Below are 22,854 nucleotides of genomic sequence, written 5' to 3'. Positions count from 1 at the left end.
TTATAGGGATTGATTCAAAGGATGGAGACATTTAAGTGAAATAATACAAATAAGCTGTTATAATAGAGACCAAAAGGTGTGAATCTGTTTAAACCCGACAAGATATTTCTGCCACATCTGTATTTTTTCCAGGCGTGTTCTGCTCCCTGTAATCCTGTGTCTCTCTTAAAGTGTTTTAATTTGGCTCACTGGGTGAATTGTCAGGGCTACAATTAACTTCAGACTATTGTGATACATAAGAATCATATTGAAATGACAGGCTTAAGGGAATCAGTAGGACAGATCTAGAATAAGGGTCTAATTTAGTTGATCATACAGGTTCTATCAAGGGTATAAGGCATCTTTGTAAGGTAATTAATTATATTTTTATTTAACTTGGCCTAACCAGGTGGGTGTCTCTCTTGTTCTGATGTACTTCAGATTAACAGTGCAATGGAGACCACCACAGACCACCACAGCAGTTGTAAACACAGAGTATTTTCAAGACAAGATAGTAAAACAACTAACATAACTTTATTCTTGCATTTCCATTACTGATGAGCACAGCCATATGCTCTCCCCAAAAACCTTTTGGACACTCCCCTAAAACCAGCCATATGCAGTCTCAATCAACTACAATTTGTGCCAAGTGCACTTCTACTTAAAGTGACAATGGCATGTATTAAAACATTAACTTTCTAAACAGTACCATATACCACCGCCAACCAAAGGAACCTGTAGATGTGTGGCCTGTTTCTGAAAATAAGAGGAGAATATGTTTGCAATGCTTTGTAAGGAGACATAGACAGGAACAATGTCCATGTATGCAGTGGGCAAAACCAGGTAGGGAGTGGGTGGGGCTAAATTCCATAGTCCTAAGAGAGACCAAGAAGTCCCAATGGCATACCTGGGACCGCAAGGTAAAAGCAGAGCATCCCCAGATATCATTTATGGTAGTGATGTGGTTGTGTAGTCAGAAGGGTACCTAATGTCACCCCCCTGAGCATGAGGACACATGGGGGTAGGTTTGTGTTTGGGAAGGGGGCCATGACGGATTCATAGAGAGACTCCTGGGTTTTATTGCACATCTTTAGAACCAGGGGTTTACCCAGCCGCAGTTCTAGAACTCTGGCCCTCTCAGGGATGTCCCATTGAGGTACAGGTCAGCCTGTTACACCTAGTGTTGTGTGTTTAGTAGGTTAATGTTGCTGGAAAATGTACCTTAAGTTTTCTATGACGTGGCCTCGCTTCATGGTTCTCCCAGTGTACACAGCACTCCACTAGAACCTCTTCCAGCCAACCTTCAATCTAAACAAAGTGGTGCAATCCTCCTCTGTTGCCAGGCACTCCTTTTGTGAAGACATGTTTTGTTGAAAATAATGCCAGAAAATGCAATATTCAGCAATACGCATATTCATGCAAGGAACTCTGGGAGCTACCCAGGTTTCACAAGATCATGAGTAGGGGGGTACTCATGTTAAAAAGAAATATAAGTCAAATTATCTATTTAACATTATTTAAGATAAAGCATTACATATGTATGACTTACATTATTAATACTTTATTAAAAAAAATATTGGCCAGAGTGGTGAGAGTTCCCCTTTCAAAATAATCTGCATCACTCATATGCAATAAACCACTTGCAGAGAACATTGATTAGCCATGGTATTTGCTGGTAACTGCTCTCATACTTTTTTTTATGATCTTGAATGGTATTTCCATTCTCATAATCATAAGCCACAGACCCTCTGTTAACCTGGAAATGTATATGTTTTCTTTTTATATCACTGATATAAAGTAATTCATTGTTTAGCCATGTAGACTATGGGCCTTTGATCATGCAGTTATCTGAAAGCTGACCCGTTCCCCACATCAACCAGACAGGCCACAGCCTCTCCTGTCTTGTTTCTCTCCAGCCTCTCTGATAGGCCGCAGGGCTCCCACTAGCCTCCAGGCTAATTACAACCTGTAAACGATCAGGGGAAAACCACCAGCCATCCAGACAGGGCAACTGCAGACGGAGGGGAGAGTGTGTGTTGATTAGGAAATAGAGAACGATTTAGCTCTTATGATGTATAGAGGGAATTTGTAGGTCAAGGATATGAGAGCCAGATGGGGAAATAAGACTTTGCATGAAAAGAATACAGGATGAGGGAGTTAAAGAGACTTAAACAGGGAGTTTGTGTACGGGCTTCATATTTATATATTGCTTCTACTTAACCATGTTTTAATTCTAAATATTGTTGTTCTTCAGAGGCATCTCCTGCATCAGTGTTATATGGATTTTGTTAAGGTCAGATCTATGTTATTATCTTATATTATCTCAGTGGTTTACATACGTGTTTGTGTCATAAGATTACCATATAGACCCAGCAGGCAATGGGACAATTTGCACACACAGGCCAAACTCCAAAGCCACGCAGATCAACACAGAAATCGACACCAGATAAGAATAATTTAGCTCCTTGTTGTCTTTTTTTTCCTGATGTAAACACTCAGGCCTTAATTAGTCCTCTGACTTGTGTTAGATTTAGGGTATCCATATGCCTAACCTACTCGTGTTTAAATTCCCTCACTGTATTAACCTGTATTAACTTACCCTGAGAGGCTGTTTCATTTATTTACCACCCTTACAGTATAGTAAAACTTCCTTACATCCACCTCCTCTCTCTCCTCTAATTTATATCTATCTATATATATAGAGAGAGAGAGAGATCCCTTAGTCTTTACTGATAACTTGTATCCAGACCATTCACCATTTTAGGAGCCCTGACCTCTTTCCAGAATGTCTATATCCTTCTGGGTATAGCGTCTCCAGATTTACAGTATACAGATATTCACTATTTCATGATTCCTATAGGTAACCCAGCAGCATCACTCTTATTAAAAAGTCCTGTAACAAGATTTTAGGGTGTTCAAATATTCAACAAATGGATTCAAAATATTGTCACTGTTATAAAAAAACGTGTATAAAATGTAAGTAACTTACGTGGGTTCTTTTATTTACCAGAAATGTAGTATTAATCCTGAATAGTTGCATTGTATGTAAGTCTTACTTTCCTCATAGATAATACCGATAACTATATAGTAAGACTCAGACAATTGATCCTTCCAATTCATTTCACTAAGTAAGCTTATTCTATTATGGGAATAAATCAATGTATGTACTGCAAGTTGTATGTATGTACTGGAGGTTGTTATCAGGGATTGGTCTGGTTTAACAGATCCCAAGTGAAGATTGTTACATGCTACAGCCGACCAAGGGACCACCGAGTGGTATATTCCAATATTCATAACATACAAGTCATTATTTCCATTGGGAAAAGAAAAAATGTCGGTGCGCTAAGCTAGCTTAGCGCACCGACATTTTTTCTTTTCCCTGTTTGCACATATTTGAGGTTGTTGGCTCCTCATCAGTCTGGTTGCAGCTTGCTGTCCAGGGGTTAATGGGGAGGAGGTTTAATTGCACCTCCCCCAACACATTAATAAGGTTTTGGTAGCAGTATAAACTGCTTTGTGTGCCCACTATGTAGGAGGTGAGAGTAGGTTCTCACCCTATTGAGAGTGTGCCTTGACGTGGCGGGTGAGCTTAATTATGCTTTGGCCAATTCATATAACCAAAACCTCTCATTTATATTATATTTCATTTATATTGACAGTTTTTGTTTCTTGTATACATTATTTCCATTGGACCATTTGTTGGAACAGAGAGTGGTTTATTACATTAGAACAAATCTATAAAAAAATGTAAAATAATTTAAGACAGCCTTGCATCTGAGATAAACAAATTATTGCAAACAGGTGGATTTTTATATTCAAAATTAATTCCTTGCTTTATACAGGATATGTAAATTGATAAAAGGGGTATCAAAAACATAGTCACTCAACATTTTTCCCCCACTATACACCGTATTAGTAACTATGTCCGTAAACTTTATGATGCATATACAGCCTTTTCTCTGAAGCAATCCTACCCAAATGTAGCATCACGCCCTCTAACGATTGTGCCTATTAAGAGTTATTGGTGTGAAATGAAAAATAATACCAACTGTTATATTGCACCAAGTGTAATATTATTGCGTCCAAAAATGCAATACTTTGACAGAGTACTTTATTGGCTGGAAGTCTATTCTACACAGGCAGTGCTCCAATAGTTCTATACGAAACAATTCAACAAATGCATTATTGACTCTACTGTCCCTGCGTATGCATGTCTGTTCCAGATATGCACAGCCCCTCATTGCCTGAGCTCGCCCTTTAACCTTACACCTGTCCCCAGGGAGGCTAGCTAAGGGTCATGGCCTGTGTCCCCAGAGAGTCATTGCAATGTAATGACCAGTGGCAGGCCACAAAGGTTCTGTTGATACACAAAACAACAACAGCCGCTTCCCCTGTCAGAGGAAAACTGAAATTGCCCAGGGGTTAGCAAATGCTAATTAATTACATCATGTATTCTGCATCTCTCTACAACACTGCTGAAACATGCAGCTAAGATCTGTTTGCTTGAACATTTCATATATCTTTAAGAATTTCATTTGATAAGCAGTAATAATAATCAGAGTCAGCTGAAATAGAATAAAAAAGTATTATGATAAAACTGAATAATAATAATAAAAATAGGATATTATTATCTGTCATGATAGGTACTCATCTTGCTTTTATTATATCACAACAGATTGCCATCAATGTGGAAGTTGATGTTTTAGACACTATCCATTCATTATCCAATTGTCTTACCTGAGCCCATGTGCATATTCCTGACTTTTTCTCCCTCCACCCCACACTCTGCACTATGATTTGTGGCTATTGGTAGCGGACCCTAAGCTATTATTATTATTATTATTCAAACAATGCTATTTGGACTATCACTCAGACTCAGATTAGAGTTAGATCTGGCTTACTTTGTGGCTTAACCTGTTCTCTGACCCCTAATTGTGATTTACAGTTCCATTATAAGGCTATGTGACCTTCCATCCTACCAGCCCTTCTTCAGCTCAGAGTCAAACACATTCTTTTCTAGTTCCAGTCGTGAACTAGTCTTGCTCAGTCCATTTGCTGTTTGTAGTCTAGTCTACCAAGTTCTCCTTGTTTCCATAAGTATTTCCAATCGTCATACCAACTCTAAGTCAGGTCATCTTCCATTCATCCTAACCTAGCGTGGGTACGTGGCTGCGGAGGGTCTTGTTGATTTAGAAATGTTGTTTGGTTACTCTTTTGAGTGTCTGACTCCAGGCTTAGTCAGGCTGCAATTCTGGGTCTTTAGGTTAGTGTAATTGAACACGTGCACGCATAAGGGGGCTTGGGGACCTAGTGACCAGGCTCAGGCTATTGTCTTGCTAGATTTCTGGAGAAGCTAATATTCTTGACAGGCTAGCAAGACTGTGAATGGAAGGTAGAGGGGCTTAGCAGACCTGCACATGGTTACACATTGCAGGACACGGGTAGACTGCATGGATTCAAATTTTAGTTACATGAAACAGTGACATTGCAACATAAGAATGTGTGTCAGTGACATGCTACAGTGATTTTACTGTGTGTGTGACAATAAAAGGAAAAAAAGGGCTGAGCCAAGAGGCCTTGCAGATTGTTTCACACACAAAAACTCCGCAAAGCAAGGGAAGGCTGCATAGTCTGGCTAGTTAGTGCTCTCAAAAATAATACTTTTTCCTTTTCATACAGACCTAAAATATTATACTACAAAGGCTTCAGCTTACAGGCGATAAAATGGCTAATGTGCAGTAATCTGAAAACGTTACATTACTAAAAAAAAAACTACAATCGTTTTAAAAAAAGAACAATATTTTTCAGGAACTTATTTTTAATCTGATACTGATAATAATAAATCGTGGGAGTTCCCCTTTAACCTGGAAGCAGAAAACTGTTCTATTAGCAGGAGAAAAGTTTGCTTATATGAGTAATAGACCTGCAACTTATCACACCACGGCACGTCTTCCCAAAGTAAAGAAGAGTCAAACAGGAGTTCAGATGATCAATTAAATGCCCACAGACTCCATGGAGTCCTTTCTATCATTCGGCCCCCATCCCTACCGAATCATTTAAAACTCCCCTATGGAACTAACAAACAAACAAGCTCAAAAGATATTATTATTGATCTATGAGCCAACTACGTCCGACAGGAGACCGTAATAGAATGATGTGGCCCACAAGTCAAGTCCTTTAGGTGAACACTCAGACACAGATGTCGATAAGAATTCAATTGTCCACAGTCTCCAGTCACTTAGAGCCTGGGTGACGTCTCCCCCTCCTTCCGTGTGTTCAGTGTGGAGCTCACTCTGGCAGGAGAGTAATAGGAAATAGTGGAAAGTATGCGTGTGTAGAAGCTTAAGTACCATTAACCCACTCTATCTTTCATTAACTGCTTTAACACTCCAAGACATGTCTTGGGTTTTATTCCTGTTAGCTTATTTGCCCTGCTGTTAAGACTTCACTCTGATCCTTTCTGAAAATGACATTCGCGTTTCATCTGGCCACCCTAGATTTTTAGCAAACCAGCATTTGTTGTTAGTCTCCATCTGACATTGGTGAATCCAATGCCTGTTTGAAAATCTATATAACTTCACTTTTTCCTCTTAGCTGTCAATACTAAGACAGAAGTAGTATATTTGCCTTGTAGCTGCCGCTGACCCGCATCAAACATTCTTTACCAGCAAACAATAAATATGAGTGATAATATCTGTATTCCAGGGTGAGTGCATGCAGAAAGTTCCCAGATATAGGACTGGCTAATGCCATGACAATAATATACTCCATTGACTCCTATCCTAATATATTGCCTGCTAGACGATCACAGTTATATTATAGGTGCTTTTTCTCTGCTGAAGTTAACACGTGTAGCATTAGAAGTACCATTCCTAGTACCTTTGAACGCACAGACCTTTCCCAGATTAAATGTTCGATCATGCAAAATGTTATCTTATTCTTAATTTTTGCTGGGAGCATTCATTTATTGTCAAGTGACACAAATGTAGGCACTAATTGGTAGTTCGGCATACAAACTGAAAACCCCTTTTTAAAAGTTTCTCTTTTTGGTAAATAAAACCTAGAAGGGGATAAAAAAATATTTTTGCTTAACATACTAGAGAGCACAATTCTAAATATAATACTGTTGGAATGGAATACAAGCAGCAATGTCTACCAAACATTCACCTTCTCTCTTAATTGTCTTTATTTTTTTTTTTGTTAATGGTTAAACAAATCACGGAACTGTATATTTCTGGACGCAAATGTTTTTTTATATATATGTCGCTATAACATTGGGGTGGATACAGAGTGCTTTAACCCCTAAGAGAGCAGCCTTACAGATTTACAAATCCATTTTTTAATAGCTTTGTAAACATTGATTTGGATTGACAGTGCAATGCCACACATGGCATTAATTAGGACTCAGCACTGGGCTAGACGCAGAAAGCAGTCAAATAAGAGGCAGTTGGGCTGCTTACAGACACAGCACCCCCATAGGGCCAGCCGTTGCCTCTAATGCATTGTGACTTGGGGCTTCCCAAGGCGCCTTTCCAAAAAAGAGCAATGGGTGCTGAATAATCAATTTGCCCACTTAGCAAAGAGACACAATTCGGGCTTGATACCCTCTCTGACACTACGCCTCTATATCTAAAGGTGCTAGATAATTAAAGGAAGCAGATGTGGCATTCTGTTTCTTTATAACTTCAGGTTTTAAACAGTACTTCTATTAATTTACAATGTAATCCCGCTTCTGCTTGCTGCTACTCCAAGGGCAATAAAGCATTAAAATAATATTTCCCAGTGTAGCGTTCTGCCGGATTAGGACATGCGATAAATAAATGTTCTATGAGATCCAATTTGTCGTGACATACATTGAATGACATCCCCATTTATTTGGAAACACAATTTATTAAAAAATACATTTGATTCTATACCTGTTTACATTACATTGCTAGAATGCATGTAATATTATTTAGCAAGTGCATTACAGTTTACATTAGATTTCGTTTCAGCCGTTTCCTGGAAGTTGCGATGACTTCTATGGTACTTATTGGCAACCATGTGGCATTTCTTTTCAGCTCTCATCTATTGGAAACTGCACTACTGACAATATTCAATCATATTTCGGTAATTGCAAATAATTCTATACTTCATCTGTAAATTATAGTGGCATTCTATTAAGAAAAAGTATTGCAAGTTATTGAAATATTAATTCTGAATTCTAAACGAGATCATGTTAACAAAATAGTGCATTAAGTTTCATGGCATCCCTTGTAAAATACAAAGCTACATTTTATTTGTTGAGGTGCATAGCGTTAAAAGGCAAAAACCTGTTGGAGGGGATACCTAAAAGCCCCCTACTAATATGGCTGTGTTGCATTACATGTACTTGTATATAGCACCAACAGGTTCCATGGTGATGTTACAATAGGGGGCGATAAAATATTTAACCAAGACAATTTAAAATGACAATAACATCAACGCATGTTAAACATAGACGGTACAGAAGGAGATTTGGCCCTGCTTTTGTGAGCTTACAATCAATTAGGACATAGTGAAGTTTAAATTCTATATCATCCCTGATTTAATCAACAACATCTATTGATCACCCTTGATTCAATCAACTCATTCCCATCCAAGAAGTCCTCTCCTACTGTTTCACTTCCCTCTCAACCACTGACCAGACTAAGCTGGCAAGAGCAGGGCCCTATATCTTTCTTTTTTATTACAAAAAAATATATATTTTACTACTTCTTATTGTAACAGTGCTACAGAATCTGCTGGCGCTATATACATAAATATAATGTAAAACTAGATTAGGATTTTTTTGGTTATTTCCACACTGTTAAATTGCTTTACAATGCTTGTCCAACCCTTTTTTAAGTGACATTACTGTTTTCATTGTGATACGTAGCATATAATAACATATCATGACACTAAGTGGCGCATAGCTAGCTCAGCCCTTCTTACAGAAAGACACTGGGGCTACTCAAAGCCCTGGCAAATTGGGCACAAGCAATGCAATGTGGTTCAGATGTGCTGCCATATGTATCATCCAAATGATTTCTTACACCATCACCAAATATTACATATGGAATATTGTGTGATATTTTTTGTAGAATTTCCAATTATTGTGGTTTTTTTTATTATTATTTTCATCAGGTGACCCAGCAGGTTGATTGTTGAAAGCATTATGTCCATATACTGCCAGTATACATAATATATTAAGCACATAAAAAGAACTGTTCATAACAATAGAAAGCCTTCCTTTATTGTGTGCACATTAATATAATCCATAAAACTGAGAGTTTGTGTAGTCTGCCATCTAGGGCTGCAATGCTTACTCAACATAAACTTGAAGAATCATTTTAGTCAGCTCTATGTAATTTTAGCTTAAATTGTTGACGCTATATAAATAAGCAATAATAATACAAGAATTCAATAAAATGATTTAAGAAATTGCAAATCACTGTGTAGTCATTTCAGGTTTCATTTTAAATAATGGGATTTGACGAACGTAAAGAAAGCATAATAGATAACTAAAATCAATGCAAAGCATCAATGAGCCAGTTCCAGACTGTGTGACCCTGAGATTCTGCCCTTTTACCCTGAGTCCCTCAGATTGGAGCAAAAAAATTGAGAGCTCCCAGGTATGCTTATAGTTGTTTTGTTACATGGATTTGTTCTTACTTACTTTCTATTACTGCATGGATTTACTACTTGGGCTGTAAACCATAGTAGCCTCTCCTGTTCTTGGTTCCATCTTCTTGAATTCGGTCCCTTACTTAAAATCTCCTTTTGCGACACAAGGCTTGTGTCTTTAACTTCAGTGTAGTTCTGTAATGGGAACTTAGATCTATCGCCCATTATTCTTACATTACTTTACAGGGGAAATGAAACAGTTTATAATGACTCAAAAGCTATGATTCTCATTTTCCACCTTAAATACCAAGCACTGTGTTATCTGAGACTATGGATCATTTACTAGGGGGGGGTAATTCATAATAAGGAAACATTGTTAAAACATCAATAGCATTAAATCTATAGAAACAAGATATTTAATTGTTTTGTTCTTACTGATTGCCTAGGATCCTTGGGTGGATGTTGACTTGGTACCATCTATACTGTACACACAAGAACGAGGGAGTTTTTAATTCCATTTAAAGTGTAATATGTGATAAAACACAGTGTTGTCTGCGCACACAAAGGGGGATAGGTGTGAATTTTAATATAAATACCAGTGTTGGTCTAAAGAATTATGTCCTTATATTAGATCAATTCTTGTGTAATACACCAACGCTGGTATTTATATATTTATATTCACACCTATCCTTGTTTGTGTACATAGACAAGACTGTGCTTATTCACATATTCACAAACAGTGAGACTTGTGAAGCTGTTTTGCTGCACCACATCTTTACCAACACACACCTAATCTTGTTCTTTTCGTGTTGCCTTTGAAAGGTTGGTTCCGGTACAGAGATTGCTGCTATTAAGCTAGTCTAAATGCCTGGTAGCCATGGCTCCAAAGATATTACTCCTGGCAACAAACTAATAAACGCACAACATGATCTGTTCTGGACGTTGTAGAAAAATCAAAGTGGCTCCTTTATCCTACACATATATATATATTCATTCCTGGTTGCCACTATCATGCTTTAGAAGCCACTGGAGCAGCAATTCTCTTTTGCCTTAGCGTGGACACTGGTCTGTAAATGAGTGGGTCAGTTTAATGTAATTGCCTGTGCTCAAGCATGTAAAACATAGCGTGTATGTGGGGGTTGATGCTTGAGGACGGGAAGTGCTCATATAGGGCATGAAGAATCACTTCAGTTTTCTCCTCTCATTCTGTGTTTGTATCTCCCCATTAGGATGCTGGACTGAATCGAAGTATCATGGTTTATGAACACCCACCTAAGAGAGTTATTTATATATATAACAGGAGAGGCTAAGACAATATATTCTGATTTATTTGACATATCACATTTGCTTTCCTGCAGAGTGCAGATCAGAAAACACTTGTGTGTGAGTCTGACAGGCCCAGTTTGTGCTCAAATCCAGCCTTGTAGCACAGAGGTGATGGTTGATGGTGAATTTAATATGAATTAATGGGAAACAAGCAGTGAAGGAGGGGATGGTATCAAAATTAGCAGCTCAAGTCGGACTTTCAAACAATCCCAATTTGACTGAGCCCTGGAGCATCAAGCTGGAGTCAGAAAGTCTCTTGTAAAGGATGGAGAAGCCCAGTACAGGAAAACTCGGATTACATCAAACACAACTCGGGTGCCAATGTGAGAGGACAGAACTAGTTGATTTGGGGATAACAGAGGGAGCGATGAAAAAGGAGTGGGCACACATAGAAGTGAGCAAAGAGAATAAGTGACACAAGGAAAAGCTAAGAGAGAAGGCCCAAGAGGAGACATTAATGAGGGACTAGAGAAGAGATGCAACATACAAGAGTGACAATGCTATATAACCTGTCTCCACAAGATAGCACTTACCTTTTTTTGTTATTAAATTACAAATCAATAGAGTAAATTAGGATTACCACCATCATGTTTGTGAGCTTAATCCTGTTATAGAGCACTGCTTTTACAAGTCTCAATATTTCTGATCACTTCCAGCACTAATCATGTGCCTATATGTATAAGACTGCCTAGCTGGAGACAATTCACACCAAACCAAATCAACACCTGCAGGCAGATGTTACAAATATACCTTATTGATGTATTTGACATTACTTTATGGGCATCAGACCACTGGGAGAGGAGCTGCTGACCTATATGGGGGCAGATTTTCAGTTCTACTGCCCAGTGCCTCTCATTACCCTTCTAACCAATGTTCTACTTAACTGGTGAACCTGTATGCACACATCTTCAATTAATATTCACTGTTTTCATGAGCTTTTAGATTAGTAATAATTGGGGATATGCTCCTGATGGAGTGGTTCTTCTGACATGCTGATCTTCCATAGGACGATATATAGGTATAATGGAAAATATATTTGTGTTGTAGAAGTTCTGTTTTTTTTATGTCTTGAATACCAAAGCGTAAAGGCAGCTTCTTTTATCTCTGCGTACATATTTACAATTACTGGGATTTTTATTTTTTACAAATTTTGTGTTGCCATACACATAACAATTTTTTAGACAAAATCAAAAGATAAGAGGGGTCCTACATAACAACCTTTGAAATCAAATTTGCCTATAAGTTAGTAGTTCTTAATAGTGTCTAATTAAAAGTAAAAAGTGTTCGTACCGTTTGAATTTTAGGCATAAATATTTAAACTATTTGTAAAACACCAACATATTTTGCAGCTCTAAGCAAACAGTATGTAAATTGTATGCTATTTAGTCCAACAGTATGGTTGCCTTATCACATAATACTGAATGATGTTGGATGAACCAGCACAGATGGCACCGTTAGAAAACTGAAGGTAAAAAAGTGCTTAACGGGGCTGTTAAGTCTGGCTATGTTGCCTGTCCCCTTAGAGAATGAAGGTGATGTAATTGCTTTGTGTAAATAGTAGGGTCCAGAAACACATCTGTTTCCATTAGCAATGGAGAAAAACAACATCTTAGATATAACCTGAATGTGTCATGTGAAAGAAAGGTCAAGTAGTGCACATCTTAGGTGGAGCTGGAAATTGATGGGGCAAGGGATGGATCAGATTGGTTTTTCTTTTGCGTATCTGGTTTTATTCTGGATAAATGCATATTTCATAGACGTGTGAGAGGATATTGTTATTAGGAGGGAGTTAAGGGAATGGGAAGAAAGCCTTAGTGTTCACAATTTATAAGCAGCCATGTTAGACTACTGTTTTTTGATATATGCTTATTAGAATTCTAATACACTTTATTATTGCTATTAGAATCATGGCTCTCTTCTTAATACATTATGCTACACATGCATTTGTAGCCGGAAAGCGCTGGAACAGTGGTCAGATTTTGTTTAGGTTTAACGTGATCAAAAGATTTCCTCATGAGGTTTGACATATTGGTTGGGTAGTATTGCATTAATGCAAACGTTTCCTTTATTAAAAAGTTAAAAAGTTATAAATATATATATATATATACAAAATAGCCATGGGAATTGACTGCAGCTCCAGCACTGACGCGTGTGATTTTACCGAGACTGGAGACCCTAGTTGAGTTTGAAATTGGCTCTCCAAATGATTTCAATGAGAGTGTTTTCCTGCCAGTAATTGATCTTTATAACTTTTACTTATTCAGCCTTCATCAGTCCATGGAAACTGAGTTGGAATCTAGTTCCTGGCTTCTAAATACTCTTTAGGTGACTTAGTCAGATCAATGGAGCATAAACCAGCAAACTGTGAAAAGCATATCCATTGGACCTTTTTGTATTTCAAAATGTAACTTTATTGTAAATTAATTTTACACCAAAGTGATTATTCATTATTCATGCTGTTATGTGCCAATATGTATATCTGAGAGATTAAATTCAAATATAGGGACACTCAAAAAAGAATGCATAATAAATCATTTTATAATACTTTAATAGGCAGTTATTAAACTTGCAGGAGAATAAATCACCTTCATGAGAAAATGCAGCTTTGGATTGGTAGTGTACCTCCTCCACTTTGGCCAAATGTATAACACAGCTGATTGGCAGCTTGAAATAGTGTGTGTGAGCACTTTCTGAACATGAACATTAAATCATTGATCCCATCCCTAGTTACAAGGGAGATTTTTTATCTCCCCACCCAGCCTATTTACACTATGGAGGCTAGCGCAGTCTCTACAGAATGTGCGCCATTAAGACACAACACAAATGACATCATATCCCGGTGTGCTGTTTCTTAAAGCCAAACAGCGCCATTATTACACATGGACACCGACCATGGAGGGGGCGGAGACTGGGATGGCTTGTCAGGCCTAGGGCGGTCTGAAAGGCAAATAGATCACTGCTGGCAGTAAGTTTGTCACATGGCAGGAGATACATTGACACGTCTCCTGCAAGCCAAATAACAGGGGGCATGAACAGGAAAACGCATCTGGGGGGTTCTGCATAATCCTCCCATGCATTTCCAAGGGGACACCTTGAAAACTTTAAGGAGCCACTCAGTTATCTCATGAAGTGGGTTTTCATGCCCCAGCAGCTGCACACAAGCTAAAGATCACTGCACAATGCCAAGTGCTGGCTGGAGTTGTGTAAAGCACACTGCTACTGGACTATGAAGCGGCGTTCTCTGGAGTGAGGAATCATGCTTCACTATCTTGAAGTCTGATGGACGAATCTAGGTTTTGCAGATGCCAGGAGAACCCTGCCTACTCTAATGAATGATGCCTTCTGTAATGTTTGGTGGGTCTGTCTTTCAGGGTTTGATCTATGGTCCTTAGATGAAGATGCTTTAGACCATTGCATGCGTCCAACTTTGTGACACCAGTCTGGGGAAGGCCGTTTCCTGTTTCAGTATGACTGTGCCCCTGTGCACGAAGCAAGGTCTATAAAGACATGATTTGATGAGTTTGGTGTGGAGGAAGAGGCTTGCACCAAGCCCTGACCTTAAACCCACTGAATACATTTGGGATGAACTGGAATATGATTGTGAGCCAGGCCTTCTGATTCAACATTAGTGCCTGATCTCACAAAAGCTCAGTTAGCTGAATGGGCACAATTTCCCACAAGAATACTCCAAAATCTTGTGGAAAGCCTTCCCAGTGGAGTGGAGACTGTTATGGCTGCAAAAACAGGGGGAGCTACTCTATATTGCTTTTAGAATGGGATGTTTAACTTTATGGTCATATAGTGTATTTAAACACCAAAAGCAAAGGAAACATTTTCTTTAAAAAATGGCAAAACACAAATTGCAAATGGATGAGACAAATCAAAGCACATGTTTGAGATCTTTTCTTCGTTTGTAGGATAGTTGACATAAATACTGGTAAGGCTTTTTTGCACCATACACTATACACTTTTTTTGCCATTTAAACAGCCTTGTATTTTAAAAGGACACTTTAATCTTCAAGCCTCACTTTACACAGTGAATGTTACTCACGTTCTGATTTCCAGAAGATTAAGGTAGTGAACCTTTTGTGTAACGATTCTATCATGTAATATGCATCTGTTTAAGTTGTGCAATGTGAAAACTTCTAGCATTATTCTTTGATTATATTGTAGCGAATTATTGTACCGTTCCACCACAAAGAGTTAAAATAGCAAGCGCAGAACTCCTGGCTTATTGTCACGAAAGCAAGCGAACAAGCGGAACACATCATGGCACTATTAATAATAGCACGCTCACAGATCCGCAGAGCAGGGAAGACAGGACAGGCTTGGTGATAAGGTGGCGATTTGACAACAAAAAGACAGAGGAAGAAATGGAAAGAGATGTGGAAGCAGAGGGGGCAGCAGGGACAGAGGGAGGGTGAGAGGAAGAGGACTTTGTATTGCCTTCTTGGACACTCACTCAGTACTGCTGTATTAAAATACATGAATGCAGAAAGCATACAGAAATTCTTAAAATGTATGCTCGAAAACTGTATGGGGCACAATGAAAAGTATGAGGGCAAATGGTGGAAAATTTAGAAGTGCATAGTTCTTTAAAAGCATGTGTTTTCTTAGCTGTGATTTAAAGGTTCATGGCCACTGTCTGAAGGGTTTTCATGTGATTTTCTTGCAATTGCAATTCCACATACAGCCACCAGGGTAATAAGGACCTTATGCATGTATTTGAAATGCTTGGATCCCTTTCCCTGTTTTTGTTTTCTATGCATTCCCTTTCTGTAAATGTGTTTTAGACAGGACTGGAGAGTGAGCATCAAGCATGTGGTCAGGCAAAATGGGTTTCATGCTTTTTTTTCACAAGGCCAGTTGGTAAGACATGTAACATGGGCTGCTTGTTGCCAGTCCCCCCTGTTCCTCAAACTGGACAAGTTACCTGTGGCTTTGTGGTCTTGAGGTAAACATCCAAGTAGAGGCCCAGGGACAAAGGCAGCAACCTATATTACATATGGTGTATTAGTTATGCCTTATTATTAAGTAATACAGTTTCTATTTGTCAATATGATTTATTGGGAGGGTGATTGGATTCAGTTGGGTATGGACTGGTTACTTGATCAGAAATATTTTACAATATTAAGCTAAGGGTTACAATGGGAAACCATTGCCTAGCAGCTTCTTCATGAGAATCAGGAAACACGGTGAAAAAGCCATTCTAACACAGGGATGATAACTAAACTGTTTGTCTTAAATTATCCTTCTCTTGTATGTTACCAGCTGATTACTCAGCACAACGGATATGGGAAATTGCATCCAAGAAAGTGGCACGCCAAACAACTCCAGCTTACCTGGAATAAGTCAAATTTTATTTATTGAGATGCAACATTAAAACAATGATCATTCTATTGATCTAGGAAGATTAAAATGTTTCACAGTCAGCGAAGCAAGAAAAGTCACAAAACCACTGCCCGCAGTACTGGTCAGCTAAGGAAAGCTGTTTGTGAGTTCCAAAGTACATTGGCTGGCTGAACTTCAGCCAAACACGTTTTTTAGTAATAGCACATAGAAATAGGTTTTCAAAAATAATCTGCTGTTTTCTTTTTTGAAAAAAAGTTCTAGTTTTCTGTAATGTTTTTAGACTGCTGCGTTCTTCTACACTAACTCATTATCATGCTGCCTTGTAGTAAACAATAGAATGGTTCGGTCTCAATCAGCCAGCCTGACACTCTAATGCAAGTCTATGGAGGAAAGGATCTCATTGTACAAACGGGACTTCATTAGCAATGCCATAAAGAATCAGCTCAGTGTGGTACTTGCGCAAGGAAGGTCGCCCTAAAATAACTGACAATAACAGCAGCCTCTAGATCTGCAGATAAATGAAGTTTGCAGTATTGTATGCTCAGGGAGGAAAAAAAATTCTATGGGAGATGACAGTATTGAAACCAATGAGTTGGAGAGTATGTTACAAAGTTTGTGTAACCATCTTGGTTACAAGGTGCAAAACTGAAAAAGCAGATTCTCAGTTTAATAAATACCTATTACACAGTTTTATCCTAGCATTTTGGAAGGCACACCAATTTGCATGATTTAAAGTTAAGTTCCTTGGCAAAATATTTATTTTTGGCGTAAAACACTTTGAAGGTGTTGACATCTTATCACCAATCATAAATGTTGTATACAAAAAAAAAAGTTCTTTTAAGAGACAATGTCCATAATGTGAGTGGAGTACCTACTGTGGCATACGATCAAGTTGTTCAAAAAGCTGGTGAACCACAACAATATACTTTCCAACAGTACAGGTTTTTACAGCACAGTCATGATTTTCAGACATTGCCCCACTGACCTATGTAGCTGCCTTACTGTTCTACTTTTGGGGTGGGAATCATGGGTTGGCTGGGGAGATCCTCTGGTTTCCCTTCACTAAGGTCTGTCTTCTTAGTGCTCCAACATGGCCACCTTGCAGTGCTCTTCTAAAGAGCCTTCCTAGGTGGCTCCTCTGCCCCACCCTTCCTGCCTCACATGTCCCAACTGGACACTGAAATGTTGGAGTAAGTAACACATTTTTGTCACTATTCAGTTGGGCATGAAAACTGCCAACATGTCATGACTACAAGATAACAGAGAAGAGTGCTTGTCCTAAAAGGTGAACATGAGCGGGAAGAATGGTGGTTAATGCTGCATTTATATAGGAGGGATAAAATAAAAACTAAAAAATGTGGGAGGGAGAGTGGGCAAAAGAAATATTTCTGCCATAGAGCTCGTCACCATTTTTCTCTGCTTCTGTAGCAAATAACTAATTTCTACTGAATATCACAAGAACATACATATGTACAATGCAACCTTTTTTGATAGCGGAAGCATTGAGAATGTCATTTTATTTTTAATGCTATTATTATTTCTTAATATAGCAACATCATATTTGCAGAACTAATGTTTGGGCATTAAGAGTAAAACGGAGCCAGAACAGTATGCCCGGTCAGATAAAATGCAAGTTAATGTGTTTAGCCACTGATCAGCATACAGCTTGTTGCCTAATCTTTTGTTGTCAAATACCTTTTGTATCATGTCCAGTATACACCAGAGAACAACAGAGTTTTGAAAATGGCCTGACTTTGCCTGAAGCCTCCCTTGAGTCCTGTCCCTTATGCCAGTCTCAGTTGTTTTACGCGATCATTTTGGATAAACGGTAACCCCAGTGACGCAGTGTCCGTGTCCCTTTCCTCCCTTGAAGCAGAGCCGATTCTCTGTCTCACTGTTGCTGTATGAAATATGACATTCCGTTTTCCGGGCCAGAATGGCAGAACATGGCACCCTTCATTTGTCTCTCTGTGTTACTTGTCACCACGTCCTTTGTCACCATATCTTATCAGTAGGCAGCTTTCCTGTGTTTTTTCCTTCTAACGTATACTGGGGGCCTTGGGAAAAGGTGCCGGGGTTTGAGGAATAAAACAAAACAACATAAAACAAATCTTTAACTGGAGTATTGTGGGTTTGGGAAAAAAATCCACAATATATATATATATATATATATATATATATATATATACTATATATATATATATATATATATGCAGTACTTCACAAAAGTTTTAGGCAGGTGTGAGAAAACATAAAGTAAGAACACTTTAAAAATAGACATTTTAATAGTTTCTTTTTATCATTTAACAAAATGGAATGCGAGTGAACAGAAGAAAAATCTAAATCAATATTTGGCATGGCCACACTTTGCCTTAAAAACAGCATCATTTCTTCTAGGTATACCGTATTTGCTCGATTATAAGACGAGGTTTTTTTCAGAGCAAATGCTCTGAAAAATACCCCTCGTCTTCTAATCGGTGTCGTCTTCTAATCAGACCTCAAATAGAGGTCTGATTAGGAGACTAAGATCCAGATCCCCCGCACCGCTGCAGGGGACCTGGATCCTCCTGTCTCACCCCCCCCCCATCATACACACACTTACCGGTGCTTCCTGCTGTGTTGCCGGGGCAGCGGGTTGACGTCTACGCGATCCGCGTAGACAACGTCCACTGCAGCCGGAAGGAGGTGTGGCTAGCAGCGGGGGTTGTCTGCGTCCGTCGCGTAGACCTTCCCCGACTGTCAGAGATCAGAGCTCCCCGCAGCGGTGCCGCGTATAGAGGGTTAAAAGGCATATCATGGGCCACAGTGCCATATTGGAGTGGCAAGCCTGGGGGCAGATGTGCGTAACTGGGGGACAGGTTGGAAAATACAAGAAATAAAAACAAAAAAAATATTTTTCTCAATCATAGCTTTTATTAAAAAAAATAGTTTACATGAATTAACATTTACTGATAAAACTTTTTTCCTTTGGGGTCGTCTTATATTCAGGCTTTTTCTTTTTTTCCTAAGTTAATATTCAGATTTTGGGGGGGTCGTCTTATAATCAGGGCCGTCTTATAATCGAGCAAATACGGTACTTACTCGTAGCTTTTTAAGGAACACCGCTCTCCAGCCCTTCGACAGATAAACCGCCTTCTGTTGCAGCCAAATATTTAAAGAATAATATTCTGTTCACTCGTGCTGGATGAAGGATACTTTGAAGAAAATGTTCCTCCTAGCTCCAAAACATATCTGAAAATACTAAGGGAACTCAATATGTATAGCTTGGAGGAAAGAAGAGAAAAATGAGATGTGATGGAAACATATAAATACTTAAAGGGATTTAACAAAGTACTAGAGGGAAGTTTATTTCAAAGAAGGAGAAATGTTAGAACAAGAGGTCACACTCTAAAAGTAGAGGGTCAGAGGCTTACATGTAATGCAGTCAAATTCTGTTTCCATGTTTGTGTATATTCTCGGCAACCATTTGGTGCAGTTATAACCAGCAATCAAAATAGAGAAAACTATAACCAGATTTGCATCCAAAACACTTTTTTCATTTCCTATGTGAAATTTGTACTTAGCCATCCCTGTTAGGGGAACGTTGGGGGCTGCTATTCATCTTTCTACACCCATAGTGCATGTAAATGGAAGGAAAATGACTTGATATTGAAAACTGCTGCTGAGTTATATGAAGCCTTTGGTTTTCTTCCTATAAATAGCACATTAAGGGTTTGTATCGGTTTCTGCTTCTAACAAGCCTTGGTGTGCCATGAACAAAGCAGTTTTCATGGGACACAATGGAGCTCTGTTCTGGCAAATGAGGAAGAGTTGATAGATACAGACATCCCCATCTAAAACTGGAACAAGGTGTTATTAGAAGGAAAGCCAGGTTATTCTTCTGTAGAGTGGGGCTGATGAGAGCTTTAGAAAATATTTTTTAAAAGCCTGCTTTCTGTAATAAGCCTTTTATCAATACCACTCTACTGTATGCTGATGTTGTTCCCTTCATGTGACTGCTTCCACCTTCACACCTTAAAGAGTGTAAGATACTGCAAGAATAAGCATATTATTTGTGTGCGAGGATAGCCACAGGAGACTGTTTTAGCGCATCAAAAGTATAGAGTAAAGAACAGATTTTAGAAAAAGAAAAGCGCATGAACCTAAAACCTCATATTCCGAAGCATAAGTTAAACATTAGGAGACATGTGGCACATGGCAGAGCTTCCTTTAGAGTAAATGACAGGATACTCATGTCTGTGCATTTCTGCATAAGGTTTAGGAAACATAAGTTCGCCATATCCGGGTAACCTGCTTCATACGCAGGTGTATAATTTTATTTTACAATCATAAGAAAACTTATCATGAGAAAAAAAATGTACGTGTCACTGGTGTCATTGAGGCCATACTTTTTATAAAACTTTTTGTTTGAGAAATTCATTTTGATTCTCTCTTCTAAATGTTCTCTTACTCTTTATTTTATTCTATTCAGGATACCCTGGTATTGACTAATTGGTTTCCCAGGTCCTGGGGCTTCTTTGGAAATCATTTTCAAGATCACCCCTCGTCAGTGTATTCCATCGCAAAGTACCTCTATTACACATTTCCAGGTAAGTTCTTAGGCTCTTTTGTCTAACAAACCTTAATCATCCCCTCAAGGATATAGTTTGTTCTGCCACCCTAATTCTAACACTGTTCTGATGATCCTTGTATTCTCATGACAAGGAATTATGGAATATTACTATGCAAACAGGTAGAGAGGTGTTCATTGTATGTCTGACCATGTTTCTGCAGCTTTCATTTAAGTATATTCTAACTTTCATCTGCCATTTGATTGACCTCTGACCTATGAAGAACCTGCATGATCAGCCTTTGACCTTTGATTTCAACCTTTGATCATATGTATTTTGTAGACTAGCTACACATAGTCAATAAGAAACTGGACCTCTGGGATAACCTCTGAATTGATCCAATAATCATTGTGTTCATCTTGTACTTCAGAAAAAAAACATAAGCCCTAATTTTTATGTTATGGAAAAGCTAGCTGATAACGTATTTGATGAATTAGTGTAAAATGTATTAGGGTTATAAGAGAATTGTAGGATTGTTGCCCTGTATGCAAAAGCAGACTGGGGTACCTTGCTCATACAATGGGAGATGTATGGTATGTGCCATGAGAACTCACACAGTGAAAGTCAAAATGTATTTGACATGTAATTATTTGATTATGGAGCTTGTCTATCTTTGGTCCAAAAAGATCACAGCCCAAGAAGAAGCAACTAATATGAGTTATGGGGAAAAAACATAAGAAATAATGAAAACAATGCCATAGCAATTACCTCCTGGTCTCCTCCTGAGGTCATGAACCCATTCAATCAGAAGAAGAAGCTTAGTGTTTTTGGAAAGAGTTGGGTTGTACAACACCCTGTAAGGAATCATTTGGAAAAAATGGTCTAAAGCAGGTATGCAACTAGTTCTCATGGAGCACAAATTGATAAGGTTAAATAGATTATAGGGATTACCTAAGTAAGATTGGTGTGACAACATGTGGTCTATAAGATATATGGTAGGAAACATTATCATTTTAACATTTTTTGTATAACTTGCCATCAGATTTCAAAGATCAGTGTAAGTTGCCTTCGAAGGCATTATCAAGGGGTGAATGCAGATTGTTGTTTGTGACCTGATCATACTGTTTTATAATTAGATGGCATGAGCACATTATATTTTCATTTCATTTTGATTTGGTACTCTTTTACTCTCCTACAATTTTTCTGCTAATGCTTATTTTTGCATATTTACTTCATATTCCTCTGTATTGACTAATTCCAGGTCTTTACATCTTTAAGCTGGCTCCTTATAGATTGTTTGACGTTACCTTTTAAGGAAAATGGATATAGCTGTATTAGCCCAAGAGAAGATGGAAACAAAATTTGTATATCATTGGAAAGGAATCCCTAAGGTCCAAAAAGCTTATGTAACTTCATATATTTCTTGTGCTACCTATGACACAGTCACAGGGTTGCTTTTTATTAATACATATTTTGAAGATACTGAGAATAGTTAATTAGGTAATTAAACTTGATGTACATGTAGCAATCTGCCCTACCTTAGGACATAGCTCAAGCATCTATTTCCTCATAACATGATTTCAACCGCTGTCAAATGTAGATAAACATGTAGAAACTCTGATAGCCCTGTGCCGTTGGCTGAAGATCAAAGATGCCCTCTCTATCATTGGTATGCCCCATTTTCCTTAACGATGCATGTGAGGCTGGGTTCCCATCATTCATGAAGTGCCAACGGATAAACAAATCGCCACTCCTGTCTATGGTCCAGCATGCTTTGTCTGGAGAATAAGTCCATTTCTCCACAGATTAAAGTAGCCCCTCCTTATCCTACTGTAAACCTTAACAGAGTCAGCCTTCCTGAAACGACTGGAGTCGGAAAGAGATGGATAGCTCTGTTTGTGTCTTGAAGTTTGTCCCTGCAGATGCTGTTGACATTAAAACAGGTTAGCGCTCCCAAGTAGACGATGCCTGTGCCGAGAAGGCTGTTGACATGCTCACAGGAAACTAACGTTGTTATAAGGGC

Source organism: Spea bombifrons, chromosome 1 (genome assembly GCF_027358695.1).
Source record: "Spea bombifrons isolate aSpeBom1 chromosome 1, aSpeBom1.2.pri, whole genome shotgun sequence".
Lineage (NCBI taxonomy): Eukaryota > Metazoa > Chordata > Amphibia > Anura > Pelobatidae > Spea > Spea bombifrons.
This window is presented reverse-complemented; position numbering follows the sequence as displayed.